Raw genomic sequence first — 21,587 nt, forward strand, 5'->3', positions numbered from 1 at the left:
AAAACGAACAGCATAAGTCACGCACGCTACCTCACTTCCTGTAACAGAAATTGTCGTTGTACGACGCTGCAATCGGCGCGGAAACCCATTTCGGAAGCAAATTAAAATATCAAACGCTTCGTTCTCGCCGCTTTCGTTGGTGCCACAGCCGTCACCAAGACCCATAGAAAGCAAACGGCCGATAAAAACAACGTGCGTAATTGAGGGTGCAGGGCCCCTTTAAGATGACTAGACACAGCAGTTACGGCAGTAATTAAGTAAAGTTAATTAATTAACTTCTTAATTAGCGGAGGCAGGCGGTCGGGTCAAATGGGAGAATTGCTGTCCTTCCTGCGAAGAGGCCATTGCTGCTTTGATATTTTAGAAATAGGCCACTGGTAATTACTGCGGAGCAATGGAATTCAACCAAATTCACCGGCGAAACCGAAACGCCAGCTCCGAAAGATGGCATTCTTCAGCTGTGTCCCTGTCACACATGGAAAAATTGAAAAAAAAAAACTCCTTCCCAAGCGATCACCATTCGCGAACAATCACGCAAGGAAGCAAGTGAGCACGGAGAAACGCGGCATTCATCGCGAGCGGCTACTCCTTGCATAGATTCCTCGCGCGTCTCTGCTCGCGACGGCACGTGCCTGGCCTCCGCGATTATCTCCGGCAACGCGCCTTTGCTCAACGGCGCGTTGCCGATAATCGCGGAGGCCACGGAAGGTGAAGCAAAATGGAACTATGAAGCTGCGCCATAAGTTCACGCGTTGGCCGCGTTTGCCGGCTAGCGAGCGGATCTGCGATACTGAATTGGTTCTAAAAACGTTGCTACAGAGCACCAGCTGTACTATTCGAAGGCAGTGGGAGACATAAATGCAGACGTTGTCGCAGGTGACGCGGTTGTCCATACTCTGCAAACGGTGCGAAAAAGACCATGTGGGGGCCCATGGGAACCCTATCATAGGTGTGCGCGAATAGTGAATTTTACAACCGAATCGAATATGAATCGAAAAGAGATGACACTTAGAATAACACAGAGCTGAGCTAGTTGGTAAGTATTCATGCTAAAAAGACAGAGCGTGCGAACACGGACACAAGAAAGAAGTCAGCACACCACAAACGCCGTTTGTGGTGTCCTGACTTCTTTCTTGTGTCCATGTTTGCACGCCCTGTCTTTTTAGAAACAGATGACACCGAATTGAATACCAATATGAATAGATACTATTCGAATAGTTTTCGATTAGTAAGGCAACAGTTTTAAAAGCAGCCCTAGAATGGTAATGTAACCATTTTCTAAACAGCCCAAGAGTTCCAAGGCATTTCATTCGAAACAGGCATTCACAAGCTTTATCAAATGAACATTACGATTACGTTTAACCGACAAAAAATACCAAAATTATGTAAACTGCAGTCGCAAGCTTGTATACAGCATCAGCTAGAGCCTTAGAAATATTTTGTAACTGCAGGTTGAAATACAGAAGTGACTACAGTATTCAGCGTGACACTTTGTCAACAGATTTTAAATAAAACTCAGATATAAATATCAAACAATATTCATGAGTCATCATTATCATTAATGTCACGCTGAATGAAGATAGTGGATCGATCACTTTGCCGCTTGGGCGACACTGAAGTTATAAGAAGAAAAAACACCTTCGTTCTGTGATCACTCTAGCACCTGTAGTCCCGTAAAACCTTGGGCTGCATGCATTTTGTAATTCTTACGATTAAAACAAGAACTGTTACGCCTCTCTGTTCCAACTTTTCGTTCTTTTGAGGTTTTTTTCATCGATGCTTATCATTATAAAAAAAAATATTCGAAAAGTATTCGGTTTTTCTAATATACCCTCTTCGATTCGAGTACCGAATCGAATAGAACGCTATTCGATTCGTCATTAGAAATTTTCGAATATTCGCACATCCCTATTATTTCACGTTACAGTCAATTTCACGTGCGAGTGCAGCGCCACTACATTTCGCGGGTCAAAATATCATTTCATGAAAATCGTTTTTTACTATCATCTTTTCATGGAAAATTTTGTAAAAGCATGGGCAATGTCGCCGTATTATTAATTTTACTGTAAGTTTTGATATCATCTTCGCGTAAGTGGTAATCATAATAAGGTTTTTTGCTGACAAGTTGCGAACTTTTTCTTCACTTCGCGCGAGCATCCTGGGGCTCGCGGTTCACGCGCACGTAACTAAAAGAAGAAAAGGAACCGTTCCATTCGCGAGCGCCATTGACTGTGGAAGACTCAAGCTCGCATCGAAGTAGCCTTCATTCATATGGAGCATATGAACGTCTGCGAAAGATTGTTGTAAGTATTTCGGCGCTCAAGTTTTCCTTATTTTGGCATCTCTGGCTTCTTCCTTGTGCCTGAACACCTTATTTGTTACTCGAAGGTCTTATTTGTTATTTTCCGAAACAACCTCGCGATGGCTACACGTGCCGTGTTCATTTCGTGTCTCAGCCAATCTATGCCGGTTTAGAAACGTGAACGAAGAGGTCCTTTGCTTGTCATCAAAGCGCATTGCGGCAATTTTCTGCCGCTCGTGTGGCTTCACTTCATTTACGTAAGGGCCTCTGATACGGTGCTGCCGTTAATTGTTGTCTTTCCGCTTTTCCACATGGGTCCGGCTTTCCTTTGCAGTGTGGAGCGAGTGGGGAAAAAAGGGTTTTTTACGAAGCTGTGTCTAACAACAAGCAGCGCAAAAGAAGCTCCATCCAACAAATATGATCTCTGGAAAACAAATTCACCTCGGACGGGCGAAGCTTGTTACCGTAAGTGAAAACACCTCCAATCTTTTTTTTTTTTTACGCAAGGAATTTAATCACATGTACGAGATATGTTTGCTTTTCATGAGAGTTTATATCAATAGAAGCCTTAGCGATTTAGTGTGAATCACACCTACACGGAGGTGTAAATTGACCGATTATATTTCTTAATTATTATTTAAATACGCCTGATAAATTTAATTAATTTACAGAAGTAAGTGGTACTATAAAGTGCGTCGGCAGTTATGCAATTCAGAATATAATTTTTAAAGAGGAGGAAAGGAGTTGTCAATAGCTGATTTGATTGAACTTTGATTATTGATCATAGGTATGTTCGTGTTGAAGCTGTTACAGTTCATTTATGTTATGCAAATATATGACCCGTGAAGCAACTTAGTGCGGGAAAGGGGAATACCCACTTCATTGGAATGATCAGTAAGATACATAAGGGGGGACCAGAAATCAGCTCGTCTTTGAAGTGGCCCTTATGACATTTATTTTGTAAAGCAAGGCAAGGCAAGACCCATGCGAAGAAGAGTTAGGTTAATGGTGAATTTCATAGAAGTTACAACTGATGCGCGACGATCTGCCATAAGAATAAAGTGGCGCTGCTTGAATTTTGGATGGACTAAATGATACCAGCGAAGCAATCAAGACCCGAATCTCGGATAGCAGATATTGAAGTTTCCAGCGAATCAGGGTTTTGTAGAGAAGATTTAGTGATGTTGGAGCGACGTAGAAAATTGTTCTGAGCAAACAACAAAGCGAGCGGTTAGCGTCCTTTTTCCATGTGCAGTGATGCCTGATACTCGATCGAATAAGGAGCCTAGCATCTACCCCCAAGTAGCTGTCGTGCAAGCTCACGCCGTCCACATAACAGCTCGCCAATCAACCACTCTACACAGAAATGTGACTGTCATTTTATTCTGCTGATCAGTGCATTTCATGAAGGGGCCCAACAACACTTCTCCAAGTTATCAAAGAAAGACTCGCTAAAGTATTTTTATTCCTTCACGAATCTCCTTTCGTCTTACGATTGTTTTGAGGACGAGGATATATGCATCCGAAGCACTGTCGTAGCGGGCTTAGTACGATACAAGTAACCGGCTCAGGCACGTAGTATTTAAGCTAGCACGGCTGTAGCACGCGGATGCCTTATCACATGACTGTAGCATAAAATACAACATTATGCAGACAGCCATCGGTCGAGACCAGAAACACAGAGGTGAGGTTTTGTTTTGTTTCCTTAGAGGGCACTTAAGGGAAATATTAAGCTGAGCTAGACTGAAACGTTACGCTTTCATAATAACAAGTTTGCTATTCTTAACGAGAAGAGAGCATTTGTAAGCGTTAACACGACAAAACTGAGAAATCTTTGGTGCGGCTGTTGTGCACTGTGGTACTTCAAAAAATTACATCAGAGCCTCTGTTCTGATTACACAGCTGCAGCCACATGTTCCAGGCGAAACTCAATAAGGTTGATATTTTTTTTTTTTAAATCGGCAGATACCACGCGTTGTGGGAATCGATTTCACGCGAAGCAGTCAGCGACTATTTCTATGCTGTACTTTATGGCTTTGAGCCAAGCGTTACGAGGTGGATCGACGTGTTTTTGTAAGAGTAGTAGCTATGTGCAAATCGTGGGCCTACCAGGCATGTCGACAACACTAGCGTTTAGATGGTAACTTATGGTGCGACGTAACGTCAGCCCTGACGTTAGAGACATGCATACGTCAGTATTATCGAAACCAAGTGCACTTTATGGTGCAATCATGTGAATATCACATGTAAATTTAGTTAATGTATTCCCCCGGGGTTGAGCAATGCTTCAATATAGCTTCCTGAACCATAGGAATACAAATGTAATGTTTATTAAACTGCTAAAAAGCGGAGCCAACACTGGAACCACAGACGTTAATCTGATATGACGCCTGTATCGTAGGATTTCTTATGTAGTGTTTATTGCTTTCCTGTAAAATTAGATAGCCGGCACCACAAACGCAACTGACGTTGCGCCAACATTACGCCTGCATAGGTTGTTTTTCCAAACCCGTTTATAGACCTGGCGTGACTCTGTGGTGGAATACCTGATTGTCATGTGGAATGCTTGGGTCGAATCCTGCTGGGATCCTAATTCTTATTCTTTCCATTCCTCGGGTCTACGCTGCCGATATCAATTTTTCTTAACGCTCTCTCATTTAAATTACCAATGTCTGTTCTCGCCGTTCCTGGGTCGATATAAACTGTCAATCACCTGTGGCGCTTACCCGTACACTGCGGCCCGTGGTAAACGTAGGCGGCTAGACAGACAGACAGACAGACAGACAGACAGGCAGACAGACAGACAGACAGACAGACAGACAGACAGACAGACAGACAGATAGATAGATAGATAGATAGATAGATAGATAGATAGATAGATAGATAGATAGATAGATAGATAGATAGATAGATAGATAGATAGATAGATAGATAGATAGATAGATAGATAGATAGATAGATAGATAGATAGATAGATAGATAGATAGATAGATAGATAGATAGATAGAAACGCTTAAACTGCCAAAGGTTCGCTAAGAAATGCTTCGCATGTAATAAAACAATACGCAGTATGTGAGAGTTAGTTATGGCTTCTTATGCACAGCACTCGAGCTGACCGCACAGGAGGTTTTGATTTCGGTCAGCAGAGCTGACCGAGCTTGCACTCTCGCATGGTTAATGGCAATGTTTTCATTTTGAGTTGTGCAGGGCTGTCGGTGCTGTGTCACGGAAGCTCAGTGTCAATTTTAGTTACCACTTGTCAGCGGCGAAATGGAGGCTTCATATGACGTCGTTGGGTGCCCAAATGATCCACGTCATCAGAACAAGAATAGTGAAAGCCGCAAACTGTAGCGCTTCCTCTCGGACCCGCTGACTCACCGAATGCAGTAGGACAGGTGGTGACATCAGCTCCTCGTTTTTTTTTTTTTTTTTTGTGCGGCTGATTCGAATTGAACGGTGGCACCAGGAACTCTCGGTGGCAGTTTTTTGACACAACAAAATCATTTAGTGGCGCTCAGTGAGCGGTGATAGCTTCCTAAAAAGATAATGTATCAGTCTAATTAAACCTAACATTTCCATTGACATAAACATAACTCTTCATTCATTTATCTTGAAACATACAAAAAAGGTATTACAGAGGATACTTTCGCGATCACGAAAATAGCCAGTGCCCGTGACAGTCCCGCCAGCAGCGTAGTTTGCCAAAGGAATAGAAAGGTGTTTTTTTTTTTTTTTTTTTGCTGCCTTTGATACGAAATTTCAATTCTCTGCTGCATGCAGAGTGATATTTGGCTCGGACTTTACAGCATATTCACTAGAGTTTGGCGGCGTTTTATTAATAATCACAAAAAAGGGCGGGCATGTAAGCACGAACACAGCGGAAGCGAACGAGACAAAGCAAACGCCGTTCTCTTCAACTGTGTCCGAGCTTGAACGCCCCCCCCCCCCCCTCTTGCGTGACGAATGCTTAACAACTACATCAACACCTTATCGTTCTTGGATTCTTTTCCGACAATGTCCAAAAAGTGTTGCAGCATCGCTTTACATGAGTAATTCTTTCTGGTCCTTTCTAGCTCTGTTTCATTTCAGTTGACTAAGCAAGTGCACTGTTTTCAGACAGTATCATGAGAAACTAATTAATGAATTTCGTGTGTATATTAGATAACGCAAAGTTATGCGCAACTTTGCTATAAGTCTTAGTATCTTCTGATGCAGCGCGGAGCAATAGCTTTCTCATTGCTGTCTCTAATGTTGTTCATTTCCATGTTTAAATTTTACCAACACCTCGCGACCTGCTGTACTTCTCTTATTTTTTAGCTTCCTAGAAATAGTGCACGGCCATTTGACATCGTAACCAACAACTGTCAACCTATTGAAGAATTAATGCTCATTAGGGCAGTACTACAGGTTCACTGATACAGGTAAGAGCTCACTTTTTTTTTTATTTCCCCATGTATTGTGAATATTTGCGACAGATAAATTGCTAGGAACTCTTTCTCAGGTCCAATACCTCTTGGCTTTTCACGTGCTGCAAGTTAGCTTTCAGCTTTGACTTGTTCACTGGCATTTAGCCAAGGAGCGAAAAAAAAAAAAAACTTAGTAGGGAGCGTGCCTAGAGTCCACAAGCCAACCTCCTCCGAAGCTGCTCCCTCCACGTGCTCACTGCTCACGGCGCAATTCCGAGACCGCTCTTGTTTCTTTTGTTTCTTTTCTTTTGGCTTTTAGGGGCGGAAACCCAAAGGAAAGAGCAGGGTGCCTTCTGTTGCTTGCACGGTTTTCGTCGTCGTTTTCTTTTTTGTCTTATTATTTTTGTCAGTACGTATATTGTCCTTATTGCCCATGGGGCTGGAACTGAATACGAAGAAACACACTTGAATGGAATCCTATCGCCACAATATCACAAGAGCAGCTGCCAGAAATGCAGGTGATATGTGAGACACAACTTTGGGTAAATGGCATAGCTCGATTTGCATACAGTTGACTAAGCAAATGCACTGTTTTCAGACAATATTCAGAGATCGTCTGGTCATATCAAACAACACAGTTAGCGCACCTTTTACTGTAAATCCTAGACCCTTACGACGCAGCGCGGAGTAACGGCTTTCGCATTCTTGTTACTAATGTTGTTCATTAGCTTGTCTACGATTTAGCAACAACCCGTGACCTGCTGTTTCTGTCTTTCTTATTTGTTTTCACGCGTAGAAATATTTCAAGGCCCTGCAATCTAGTCAGAAACAATTGTCAATGAAGTTATCCTCTGTGAGGCCAACGGCTATCACCTATGCCTTTTAAGATGTGACGAGTATTCCATCGAACAAGGGTTCATACGGGCATTCCACTGATTCATTTACTCAGGTAAGAGCTTGCTTCTTTTTATTTCTGCATGCATTGTGCATTGTTGCTTCTGATAAATTGTCAGCAACAATTTCTGAGGTCCAATACCTCTTGGTTTTCCACGTCCTACAAGTTAGTCTTCAGCTATGACCTGTTCGTGGCATGGAGCAAATCAAGGACGTGGTGATTTTGCTAATCATTAAGTCTCGTCTACAGCTTCGCAACACTTGCGAAAGTGAAAACGCAATCGCAAGGCCATTAGTCTTGTAGGCCACGTGTTGAGTGGTACAATGGCGTGATTCTGTAACCAAAAGAAAATTAGTACATGGTTCCCTTCTTTTCAGCGCACACTGCTCGTCGGCGTTTACTTTTGTTTCTAATTATTTTGACAACACATATAGTTTCGTTTTTGTCATGGCGCTGGAATTAAATACGAAGAAAAACACCCGATTTGAATCGTAGTAACAATGTAACTTAAGAACGGCAGTCAGAAATGCAGTGGATGTAAGTAAAATACAGCGTTGGGCGCATGGCACAGAGCGATTTGCATACAGTTGCACATGAAACACTACGATCTGCAACACGGGTTATGCTCTATATGTTTTCACAACATGTGAAACTACCAGGAAAATATCAAATCACCTGCGTCACAATTAGAAATACGGCAGAAATCTCAGCTAGTTTATAAGGATTCGTCATAAAAGAAGGTAAGGCTTGCGAACAAAGACACAAGAGAATAGAACAAGACAACATAAATGGCGTTTCTGTTGTTTTGTTCTCTTTTGTCTTTGTTTGCGCGCCTTATATTCTTTTCTTACAAAAACAGTGTGTGTACAACAAACAAAGCTTCAAACAATTCATAAATTACAATTCTGATTGTTTCCTGCTCGCAAGGCGAGATTTGTTAGATGATGTGGAATAATACGAATGATGAGTGAATGAGGAACCCACGATATTAATGTCTGAGTGTCTTTTTTCTTCCTTTTTTTGATGCAGGAAGTACAGTGGAAAAAGCGTTTGGGTACATTTACAGGACGCAAATCTTTGAGCAGCGATATTCTTCAAGTGGGAACAGCCAGAGATCACAGACTATTTTTAATAATATACTGACAGTATTTTGGGACCAATAAAGGTTCTCTTTCCTTAGTTTTGCTGTATTGCTGGTTCATTCAACTCGGAGGTTTCTTGGGTCTCTGGTGAACCTAATATTACTTGAATTCACTGTTATTTCTCGCAGGGAACTGAAGTACAACCTATTTGCCGCATTTCGCACATTTCTTGAAGTGTATCACACCACACTCGCTGCTTTTACGTGTCTTGATTCCTTTGTTGGTGCCTTGTTTTACTGTGGTGTCAGCAGGCGTCATTTGTTTTTGAATATTTATACTCAGCAAAGTGGTTGCTCAGGCTTGTTAGTGAGGAATCTTCGAGGGTGTACATCGCAACGGCAACAACACGGTCTTAGCTTTATAAGGTTTCTTCGAGACAACAGCCACTTTTCACTTTGCATATATTTGAATGTGTCCAATAATAAATATCGCACGGAAGTCAACGTTCGTCTGCGTCTCTGTTTCGTGTGTACACCATCGAAGAAGCTTACACCGACCTTCCTCACAGAGTAAGTGACATTGTCGGTGTTGAAGGGAACTTACCTTTGCAGCTAAGTTGATTCGTCTCGATAGTGTACCAGGCCCTGTTGCAAATTTTTGTTATTCGAGCACACTCCATTGATCCTTCCTGTGAAGTTTCTATTTGCGTTCGCCGCCGTGCACAATGCGATCAGAAGAGGGACATGGAGGCGCCCCTCGGATTTCTTCGTGAACCTCTTCAGTTTTAGATGCGAAGCAGCTTATGAACCAGGACTGTCCCCCCGGCGTGACCTGTGCCCCGCGTGCCACTAGCTGTATGGAAGAAAGAAGAGAACGAAGTGCTGGCACGAAGGAGAGCTCGCTCATGGTTTGCAGAAAGCAACGTTTGCCTGAGAAAACGGTGCCACTAGATATACGGAAGAAAGAAGAGAACAAAGTTTTCGCAGGAGCGGAGAGCTCGCGCATGGTGTGCAGAAAGGAATGTTTGCCTGACATATGGACGTGCGATAGAGCGCTCGCTTCACTGCGGCGCGTGCTCTAGTATAAATCATGCAAGGTACCCACTACGCCATAATCATGCAAGGTACCCACTTCGCCATAAATCATCGTCATTCATGCAAGGTACCCACTACGCCATAAATCATCGTCATTCATGCAAGGTACCCACTACGCCATAAATCATCGTCATTCATGCAAGGTACCCACTACGCCATAAATCATGCAAGGTACCCTTAGATGCGAAGCAGCTTATGAACGAGGCCCGTCTCCCCAGCGTCGCGTCGACGTAGCCAGTGCCCCAGCCTATCCTGAGTGGCAGGCTCGCGAAGCCGAAGCGAAACGGGCGCGTTGACATCGCATTCTCAAACTTCAAGCTGCATAGGCGGAGAGTACGGGGGGGGGGGGCTGGGGAGCTTGCCCCCCCCCCCCCCCCCCCTCGGACAGTCTCAGGGGGGGCAAAGCCCCCTCTGGCGCCGGCCCAGGATATTTTTTAAGAGCTTGGCTTAGGTCCCCGTTCATTTACAACATACTGTTGGCCGTCGTCTGGAAGCTATTTCACATGAAGCTGTTTATGCCCGCTTCTTTTTCATTTCAGGCATTTAAAGTTCGGTTCATAGGCCAGTGACAAGTCAAACATTCAGTGAAAAATGCCCCTCAAGCGGATTTGTACGTGCAGAATATGTTGTGTTGATGAACGACTGAAGCGACTACTTAAGATATGACATTAAAAAATTCACCGACGATTACGATACTGCCTAATTCGCTGAACGCAGCTTCGTGTTCGGGCAACGCCAGCTGTGTTTGAAGTTTTGACTATCCGAAGTTGTAGCAATGTAAATTCGTTACATATTGCCACAGAAACTGCCAGCGCTCGAGTGATACGCACACTACTCTGTGCATTGCAGGTGTCGCGAACCAAGTGAAACGCCGACAACCCCGTTACGACAAGCGAAGCCAGCCGCAGTGCACGTGCCAGCCCTGCATGCGCACGAACTCCGACCGAGGGGCCGGCGCGCGCGACGGAGGAAGAAAGCGAGGTTAGAGGCCATTATCTCGTGATATCGACAGACTCCGCGTTCGCTCTCTTTCGTCCTCGTTCGTGCTATCGGTTACGCCGCCGACGCCAATGGCGATGCCGCTCAACGCAGGAACGGACGCCTAAGAGCTGCGCTCTAATTGTCTTGAACTCCGTAGCGAATGGTTTTGAGAACACAAAAATGCCACTGAGAATACGAAGCAATCCCGACAGAGTCAGTCAGTGAATGCTTTCGCACAAGCTTACTCGCCAATAAAAAACGGATAATTTCTTGGTTGCCTACAAATTGGAACCCTTCGACACGCCTGCCTATAAAAGTGCCGAGAAAAGATGGTACGTATTTTTTATTTATCAGTAAAGGGTTTTACTAAAAGTTCGGTAACCAATGAGCAACTCCATTACTCGTCCAGAAAAGAACCTTTGGCGGAAAGATCCGTAACCGCAGCTTCGCGCAAAGTGTAGTGGTAGCAAATGGTATTTGCTACCATCTGAGAATTACTTTCGGCCACCTTGAATTGAATTCACTGGCATAATTAAAGCTTCCCGTGCCAGCGTTAGCCTACTCTCTCCTGTCTGGTGCATGTTTTAACAAAGTAAAGCCTATTAATAAAGAAAATTCCGCAGATCCCACGCATTGCGGGAATCGATTTAACGCGATGCAGTCAACGAGTGTTCTCAGCCTACGCGACCTTTTTCGCTTTGAGATAAGAGTTACGAGGTGGATCGATGTCTTTGTGTAAATTGAAAAAAAAATATGACTGATCCCTCTGTCATAGGAATCGGTATAACACGAAAGTGAAACGTGCCTTCACAGACGTAGTTGAGCGTTTGTTGGGCATTCTTTCACCCCAAAGGCGAAGGAATGAATGCTGACAAATTGTAATGTCACACGAAGAACGGCAAGCAGCTCTAAACTTGCAACGCGCTGCTCAAGCAGAAAGGACGCACGGAACGAACATACACATGCAAGATGAGCGCGAACTGTCACAGTTGTAACTGATTTCTGTGTGAGCAGCGCGCTCCTTTCGCAAAAGCGGCCGCTGCAGTGAGCGAAGTGACCTTCGTGCTCTCAGCGCAAATTTGCGGTGAGAGCACAAGACGTACAAACTACCGCCACCACGAGATAAGCGCGTGCACAAGCGACCACGCCCTGTAGAGACGTGCGCTCATCGCGACGCGTGGGGCGGCGACCTTTAAAGCGCGCTCTTCGAGTCATTCGCGCCATTTCGCTAGTGATAACGAAAACACGCTGATGTACCACCAATCTCTGAGTACCGCCACCGGCAAATGGTCTATATAAATAGCTCGCTGTTAGCATGGCGCAGAACGTGCCATCTGTGGCCTAATCGTTTAGCGCCGCGCGCTGCGGAGCGAGGAGTCGTAAGTTCGACTCCGGGTGACGAAACTTTTTCTTCTAGTTTTTGTCTTTGCCATCTGTTAGTCTTTATATTTTACAACGTCATATCCGTGGCGGAAATACGTCAGTGGAGCTGTAGTGGACCCCGGCATAAAACACTTTCGTGTTAAAATAAATCTGTAGTCTCCCACTTACAGATCTTCATTATGATATCGCGGTGTCGGCACCAAGAGACTAAAGTTGCATTAAATGCTTGAATTTGGTAGTTGGACTCCCCTTCTCTCTCTCTCTCTCTCTCTCTCTCTCTCTATAAGATATATATATATATATATATATATATATATATATATATATATATATATATATATAGATATATATGTGTGTGTGTGTGTGTGTGTGTGTGTGTGTGTGTGTGTGTGTGTGTGTGTGTGTGTGTGTGTGTGTGTGACGCTATGAATGAGAGACGTCCAGCGGCACAGACGCCATACTTTTATTCTATCCACGCGCCACTTCTTCATCGTCGGCTTCTACCAGCCATCCCTGCATGTCTGCTTACGTCACAGGATTCCCCCTCCCCCCGGAAGAATGCGCGAGTTACGAACAACAAAGCATGAACAAGCAGTCCTAGAAGCAAAAAAATGTCGAAATGCGCAGTAGTTCCATGTCACAACGAAGTTCCGTTAACTCGCACAAAACTCGCAGAAGAGGGCAGCAGTCCGGTGATATGTAGAAAAGCTCTGGTGGGCGAGGCTGGCTGTTGCGTTCAGGAAAGCTCAAGCATGCCTTGCACATGGAGAGTGACGATGACTGGGTTTGTGGAAATGTCACAACTGAGTAATAACGGAACTTGAAGCATCGGAAGCTCGGATGTGGTGGACGTCGCATTCCTTGTCCTGACTGGCACACAGGCAGTGCTTTCAGTTTCCGTGCTCGTTGACGGAGGTGAATCGGACGATGCTCGAGTCCTTGCGAGGGACAAGGGGTGATTACTTGTCTTTCTCGGTGTCTTCTGAGATGTGGGTGGTGTAATCGCAGGCGCAGTCTTGATCTCTTGTGCAGAACGCGTCTCTGACGACGGTCCTTTATGCGAAGATGCCTTGCATTTTGAATTTGTCTTTGCTTTAAAAGGCTTGCTTTACGACGTCGTCCTTTCAGCTGTGATTGTGCTTTCGAGGAAGTTTTTGTTGGTTGTTGTGCTTGTCGGAGGATGGATTGTAGTCCTTGAGGTTCGTCGACTTGTCTGTGCTGGTCTTGCTGATGGCGCTGTGGAAATTGCGGATGGTCATCATCGTTGAATGAGCATACACTGGTGGTTGTCTCAGCGTAATTTATAGGTGGGATACAAGCATGTTTCGTGCCAACGAAAGTAGCAGCTGCCTTTTCGTTTTTATTGAGACTTGTGTTGAATGATGACTTCATACTGTTTCGACTTTCGATTGGGCCAACACCTGAGAATGAGATCGCTGCAAACATGGCTTGAACTGCTTCTGATTCCGAATGACTGTCGCTTTGCGAATGAATTGAGCTAAGTTCTCCTGAAGCATGACCTCTTTTGGTATGGCAGTGGCTTGGCAGTGTATTTTCCCGATATTTCAGTTGGTCTGTCGCGTATGTAGCGATCTCGTGAGGCGCGCGGTTAGAGTGACGAGCACAAGAAGAGCTACTTGACGGAAAACCAGGTGGTGGCCTACGTAAGCAAGATGAAGAATCAAGTCCATTGGGTGGGTGAATAATGGCTTGATCTTTGTACTGCAGTGAAGAGGTAAGCGCTGGCGATATTAGCGCGGACGGGAAACCAGGTGGAATGTTGGATCTTGTAGGAAAACGGCCGGGATGTCTTTCCGTAAGCAGATGGCTGACTTCGTCTGACGGGAGTCGTAAATTTATGCTCTGTACTCGAATGCGCGAAGGCTGCTTGTGACTGTCGCGACTGAGTTCGAATGTATCGAGATGGCGGGTTATAATCGTGCCTTCATTATATTCTTTAAATCGGACGATCATTTCCTCTTTGATTTTTTCCCATGATTCGTTGTTTTCGAATATGTGTGTCAGGTAAAATTTGAATGCCTCACCGGTGACGTATTCGTTGAAGTTGGTGATCATCTCTCGTTCGACCATGATGCAGTGGTAGCGTGGACCTCGAAAAGGTGGAACCAGTCCTCTACGGGTCCATCGTCCGCCGATCCTGTGTACTTCGGGATGTCGAGGTCTGCTGATGATGCTGTCATGAAGCTGGTCACTGTATGCAGCGATGATCTGCGTAGATGGTCCGTATGTGGTCAGGGCGTCTAGTTGAGAACGTTCATAATGCGTGGCTGATGAAGTGGCTGCCAGGTCCTCATCATGTCGACTTGTGTGACGCTATGAATGAGAGACGTCCAGCGGCACAGTTGGTTGGTTGGTTGGTTGGTCCTCAGTTACTTGGCGCACAGACGCCATACTTTTTTTCTATCCACGCGCCACTTCATCGTCGGCTTCTACCAGCCATCCCTGCATGTCTGCTTACGTCACACACACACACTAGTGATGCAGAACTATCGATGGTACTATCGATACTATCGATAGCTGAGTCACTATCGAACTATCGATAGTGAAAGATACTATCGATAGCGCTATCGATAGCAAAATTTCGATGGTACTATCGATAGTATAAAATCAACAGCGCGGACTCACTGCAGAATAAACTTTGGTTTTCCGCGCGCGTGGTACATAGTGGAGCCGGAAGAGCAGGCTGAAGGGCAAGAAAGTTGACATCATTGCGTTCTTCACCAGAGTGCTTTGCTGACACATTATCATAAAGTCAAACTGTTAAGCTATAGCGGAAAGGAAGCCTTTGCATGTGGTAGGACTGCGCGGCTTCAAAGTGATATTGCATTTTATGATTTCAAAATAAAAAAATACCAAGAAGTTAATTGTAAGGTGCAACTGGATACGAATTTATTGATGCACATATTCCGCCATTTTGACTGCGGAAATAGTTAATTGCTCTGCCAAAAATTGCTCATAAATTAAGCGAAGCACAAATATTTTGGCAATATGGCCGGCCAGCAACCGCATTATTATTCACACTACTATCGATAGTATTGTCACGTGGTTGTGACGGTGAAGAATGCTGCAGCAAGACTGGGAAATACGGAGCTCTTTCTTTGGGCGAACTTGTGTCCAGAAAATCAAAACTCAAAATACAAGCGATACATGCTGCGCACTGATAGTGGCGGGAGCAGTCGTCAGCCGTTGAGTAATCTGATCATCGGTGGAACGCGTCGTCCTTTATACATCAGTCATCAAACCTTCCAGCGTTATCGCTGGTGCTCGCGTAAGCTCTCGAATAAACTTGACTATTCGCGTCCGGCGCGTAATCTTAACAGAATGATTTCAAGCAATTGTGAAGCTTCTCACACATTACGGCGCGGCCTGTGTCAAATGTTGCTAACAGTCTTTGTGGGTGAAACCCGAATACGTCAAAACAAAGCAATAAACACGCGTGGCAGTAATATCATAATATCGCTATAGTAATATTAACGATGGTACTACCGATTGCACTATCGATAGTCTGTCGATAGTAGCACTATCGATAGTTTGTTTACACTATCGATAGTTTAAAAAAAACTATCGATACTATCGATAGTCAATTTACCGATAGTTCTGCATCACTAACACACACACACACTAACACACACACACACACACACACACACACACACACACACACACATCACACACACACATATATATATATATATATATATATATATATATATATATATATATATATATATGGGGGAGAGGGAGAGAAATGTGGAAGAGCAAGTCGGGCCCCCGCCCCCTCCGGTAAAATCAAAACTCTCCGCCTATGTCAAGCTGCAACCTTTGCAGCAAGAGCCGTTAACTTTATACTTTATGGACCACAAGGCCGTTATACTCAAGGGAAAACGTTCCCCTGAGCTTGAAGTCATATATGACGAGTAACAACATCAGGGGAGCCGTTCCCCTGAGCTTAAAGTCATATATGACGAGTAACAACATCAGGGGAACCTCAAATAGAAGGACCATGAACAGTGATGAAGAAAATAAAACATTTACAGAAATCTAGGTCGACTCATGGCTGCTTCGCATACTACTCAAGCTACCCTTTACGGGGAGGTGGCGGGATTTTTCCTTCATGTTGATTGGATGATGCGGAACTCCGGCTGCACTGTGCTACTTTTCATTTTTAGAGATGTTACAAAGGAAGACTATTGGATTCATTTTTTTTTTGGTAAATATATCTGGTGGGACTTCCCTACCAACGGTATACAAGAAAATGGAAGAAAAAAGAAAAAGTGCTCAAGGTCATGGCACGCGCTGACGAAGGGACGCATCTTCTTGACCCTTGTCATCCCTATCCCTGCGTAGCTTTCAGCGCGTAGTCCGAAATGAGAGAGAGAGAGAGAAAGCGTTTTAACCGTGCGACAAATCCCTGTAGCTCCGCTCGTAGTTGACGGATTCTAAAAATTTTTGCGGCAGTCGATTCGCAAGCAATAAGCTCTTGTAATGAAGCCGTCCGACGATTACTTGGAAAAGTGTTGCAGGGCCCCTTTAAATGCCGGAAAGACTCCACATACTGATGACCGTGCACTGAAACCAATATTGGCTGGAACTAATGGATTTAAAAAGCTTTAATTCAAAGGCAATTTTCGACAGGAACGCTCTTCGTAAATCAGTTTTTGAAGATGCTGTTTTGAAAAGGCATTGGAACATATGCTGTTTTATTCAGTTTTTTTTTCGTTTGTTTCAAAGCATGTATTACATATAAGTACTACAGATATGCGTGTTACAAATGTGTATGTCCGAGTGAATCTGTTTAAGGAAAGTTTTGGTGAGTATGAGTGAGCCCGCGTATCAGTGCGAGTGAGCCCTAAGCGCGAAATATATTTCTTAAGCGAGTCTCAGTGACTCACTTAAGTGGAGCGGCTCCACTTTTTTTTTTTGCCTACCTATGCTAACCAGCCCTCTCCTCAGCTTGTTAAGTTCAGTCGTTGCGACCAGAGATATACTTCTAACCGCTTTAAATTCATTCAACTCCGCAAGCGCAAGCATTGCATGCGCTAGCCGCATCAGCAACGAACACAAGTTTTAGCCAAGACGATATACGTATTAACAACAACGACTTCCACTGATTGGTGATCTCTGGTGGCCAAAGATGCGGCAGATACAGTACTCCGTAGCAATGGATGCTAACACTGCCAGGTCCATAAATTTCATTTCAATATTTAACGCTATAGCGTTAAAGAGCTCGTTTTGAAGAAATTTTGGTGTCGGCGTCGGCGTCATTTGTTGTGAGCGAAAAATCATCATCTTGTCCGTGACAGAAAAATCGAGAAAGATGCAAATAAAATAAATAATAAAAATCTTTGGTTCGAGTGAGAATCGAACCCTGGCCGTCGGCGTGGCAAGTAGGTGGTCTACCACAGAGCACGCTATTGCTTGAAACTGTTTCGAAAAAAAAAAAAACACTATATGAATTTCATGGCGTGAGAAGAGTCTCCTTAACGCATGTAATATTGCGTGGCAGAAGCGTGGAATCGCGCCAGGCGTCAAAACATGCGGATTGCGCAACGAGTGGGTGTTTTATAGACCCAATCATTAAAAAACGCTCGGACATTTTTAATGTCTTAATTTCGTGGAGGGGAGGGGGGGGTGTACCTGGGCCTGTCCTTGGCCTGTCACAAATATACTAGACACTCGTGTCCTGCTTCTTTGATGTATAACATAAAATTCCTAGATACTTCGCCTGACGTTTAGCATAATCATAATGCGCAGCAAACTTTAAATTTCGGGCGAATACAGAGAATTTTGAGGGTGATCATAAGGGGCTTTCAGGAGTGTTTACAACGAGAATTGCTTTCTGGCGTCCTGGAAGAAGGGTACCTGGCCGAGTTCGCAGTTTGTGTAAATGAGGAGAGTGCTAGAAGCCAAAGTTTATAGTGACTAAATAGTTATTAATTTGATTTTGCTATACACATTTTCATAAGCCCCGCCACGGTGGTCTAGTGGTTATGGCGCTCGACTGCTGACCCGAAGGTCCCGGCATCGAATCCCGGCCGCGGCGACTGCATTTTCGATGGAGGCCCGTGTACTTAGATTTAGGTGCACACTAAAGAACCGCAGGTTGTTGCGATTTCCGGAGCCCCCCACTACGGCGTCCCTCATAATCATATCGTGGTTTTGGGGTACGTTAAACCCATAATTATTATTACATTTTCATAAACAGACAAAGCAGTCTCGGATAAAAGGTGTAACTCGGCAGCTTGACAAGCCCACAACCTCATTACATGTTCACAGCAGCACAAAGCACGAACATGCGAATACAGGATATTTGCTTACTTATTTAACAATATAGAACGGAACAGCTAGACAGGGAAAAGTGTAAACAAATCACAGCTCACTATTTACATTTACGTCATTATATTGTGAAAACAACTAATAGACTAAGATATGCCCGAAGAATGTGTACGTAATCAGTATACAGGCGGAATGGTTGGCAATTGCCGACTTATTTCCTCCCGCGCACCAGGGCCCCAATCTTTTGGCGTATGCGCACTATAATTACGGGTAAAAATGTGGTTCACCAATGACATTACCGTGCCTATGATTGCCTGTTTATTTCACTTGTGTCTAGATGTGCCGATTTCTACTTTTAGCATATGAAATGCTTCTTCGGGGTGGTCTTTTTCGAACGCACATTCGGTTACTTATTTCCAGGAAGAACGGCAGCATTGTTCGACAGAAATGCGCCTCGCAGTGTGGCCTGGCGAATTAAAGCTAGTGTTGTCCACGTTAGCTGACCTTTTGCAGGCCCCCTATCTGACTGACACTCGTAATCAGGACCAGAGCAAAATACCTCGAAGTCTTCCTCTTCGGCTTTGCACCCTCAACTCTGTGTTACACTGAAGGCTGATGTTTAAAATTGACATCAGGGTGCTGAATTTTGAGAAAATTCGTGTGCTGTAGACTGCAGTGGCTGCTGCGTTATGGAATTTTGTTCGGGGATGTCTAGAAGAATGTCTGTTCATTTCGGGACAAACATGCTGTTCACCGTCATCGGGATCACGCCCTCGACCATGCTGTGTATTGAGGTGAAGCGACAGTCTCAGAGTGTGTCCATTTTTATTCTGTTTTATTTAGTGATGCGTCACTGCATGCGTCATGGCGGGAAATTCGGATTCCTTAATGCCAGTACTCGACGTAATGGCGGAAATAAGAAGACTGAACGATGTGTCCTGAAATCCCATTAAAATTAGATCGACTCCTTTTCATTCGTGCGCCACGGATAGAAGACACGGTAGAACGCCAGGCCAGCCTTGTGTCAAAGTTTCCGCGCTCTGATTTATCATAAGTTGGCACTAACTCGCCTAAAGCTATAGACCTTGCCATTATTTCTTGCCTATATATGGAAGCCCATTTCGTTCCCTTCACATGCGTGCAGCTTGCTTCAGTGAGTGTTGTGATCGCGTCCAATTATACACGCAGGTCAAGTCAGCACTCTGCGTCGTCGTGATACTCTGCATGCATGCGGGTGTTGCTTCGCGCCACGCGCACATGCGCTTGGCCGAATCGATGCTGCAGCTACTCGACCTGCGCCACTCTGGTGCGATGACGCACGCCTGGTGCGTCAGCCAGCGAGGCGAGTCGCACTTGACCTTCAGCTCGCCGCGGCCAGTTTTTTGGTGGTCACCTCCAAGCGTTTCCTCTGGGAATTGCACTGCGCGTGAGAGCCTATCATATCCGCGGACTCTACGAACCGCGCATGCCAATGCACAAAGCTCGAGACCTCCACCCACACTCGGCCACGGGTCGGATCTCAAGCGTGCTACGCTTCGGCGAACGCCACGTCCTGCGGGGCAGCGGTCCACCACACGACGTATACCTGCAGTCGCCGTTGTCGTGGCAGTCGAAGCGTTGGTGTGCAACACGAAGGCGGAGCGGCTGTGCGGCATTGAATTGACGAGCTAGCGCATTGCGCGCGTGGTCACTTCTTTTTTGCTTCCTGCAAATCGAAACTTGCCGGCTGTCCGGTCATCACAAAACGAGAACGCCGGTTAGAAAAGTTATCAATTTTTAAGGCAGTCTTAATTGTAATTGTGCGAACAAAAACAAGCCTGGGTCTACCTCACTCCTTCTTCTTCGCCAATTTTAAACCTATCAAGAGCTGCGTATTTGATCACGCTGCTCATTATTACTTTTCTGCAGACGACTTCCCTGAGCGACGTGTGTATAGAGAAGGAAAAAAAGTTGTCCTGGGAGTAAAAGGATCCGGTTGCAATGGTAATTTATACCCACGGTAAGAAGGTGCAAGAATCATCATTCATCACAGTCGTTTCATCCCCTTGTGCCCTGTGACGCTGCGATTGTTTGGAGACCAAGGTTCACTGTATTCCGCTCGCGACACACGCCTGTGGGATGGCGCTAAAATGTGGCATTTCTGTAGAAACCGAGGTGGTGCTGCAGAGAAGTTAGAAAAAAAATAAGGGCTGGGGTGAATATGACACCGTCTTAATTGCTCTAGGGTCCTTAGACTAGTGTTCCTGCCCATAGCTTCCCCATGTGGTTACTCAAGACCGTTGAAGGGAAACTTGTGCGCAAAAACCAGACAATTCACAAGACGAGAGTGACAGGACGGGCGCTACACTGAAAAGGGCCTTCATGTTGTGAATTGTCTGGTTTTTGCGCACAAGTTTCCCTTCAGCTATGCACCATCTCGCCGAATTTCAAGTTTTGTTAAACTCAAGACCGTGATGACTCGGACCCGCTAGATGGGATCGGTAAGACATGGACTTTAGATTTTACAGGCAGGTTTCATATACTTGACGTCAATAGTATGGCAACCTCTCGCCCCACTGGGAGAATAAATAATCCCTAAGTGAGCACTCCGTACAGATGGTTAACCAGCGAAACAGAAACGTGCGACCCGGTGTTCATCACATGGGTTAATCCCGATGGTTCATTAAAGTATTTCTCAATTATTGGTTACGTCTGACCAGAAACCTTAATTGGCGCTTTGCCGTCCGTGTGTTCCCTTCATTTTTAGTGGACCAGTGGTAGCCTAAGTAGTGGGATTTGACCAACAACTGTGGCACATACGATTTTGCCGCGGATGACTTCTTCATTTTTAATGGTGAGTAGTGGGGTCTTCCCAATTTCAATAGCACCTACGCGCAAGGAGTTTTTGTGTACATAGGACGTAGGCATTTTGGTTTCACCGCCATATATAGCTTCGCTGTAAAACGAAAAGGAAAGATGGTGGCGAGGGAGGGAGGATGTCAGCGCCGATGAAATGAAAAACCTGTCACCTACAGCATTTTATTGTCTGTTTGCAGCTGCGTTTACATTGTTTACACGAGAAAAGGAGACTGTTACGGCTTCGAGAAGCAAAATGCATCTTGTAGTTTTATAACACTATCACCGAACACCCTGTGTTGACAGGCCATA

General features: G+C 44.8%; 1 long non-coding RNA gene across 2 annotated transcripts; it reads left to right on the top strand.

Annotated features, from left to right (window-relative positions):
* The first annotated feature begins 2,176 nt into the window (after nucleotides 1–2,176).
* On the top strand, nucleotides 2,177–8,724 carry LOC119386458 (uncharacterized). Of its 2 annotated transcripts, XR_005182278.1 has the most exons (4): nucleotides 2,177–2,303; nucleotides 2,637–2,767; nucleotides 7,505–7,657; nucleotides 8,633–8,724. It is a non-coding gene; the product is annotated as an uncharacterized LOC119386458 (long non-coding RNA). The 2 variants fall into 2 exon arrangements; XR_005182274.1 differs by lacking the exons at nucleotides 7,505–7,657; nucleotides 8,633–8,724 and adding an exon at nucleotides 6,620–6,657.
* Nucleotides 8,725–21,587: the final 12,863 nt, after the last annotated feature.

The sequence above is a fragment of the Rhipicephalus sanguineus genome, chromosome 1, assembly GCF_013339695.2.
Source record: "Rhipicephalus sanguineus isolate Rsan-2018 chromosome 1, BIME_Rsan_1.4, whole genome shotgun sequence".
Lineage (NCBI taxonomy): Eukaryota > Metazoa > Arthropoda > Arachnida > Ixodida > Ixodidae > Rhipicephalus > Rhipicephalus sanguineus.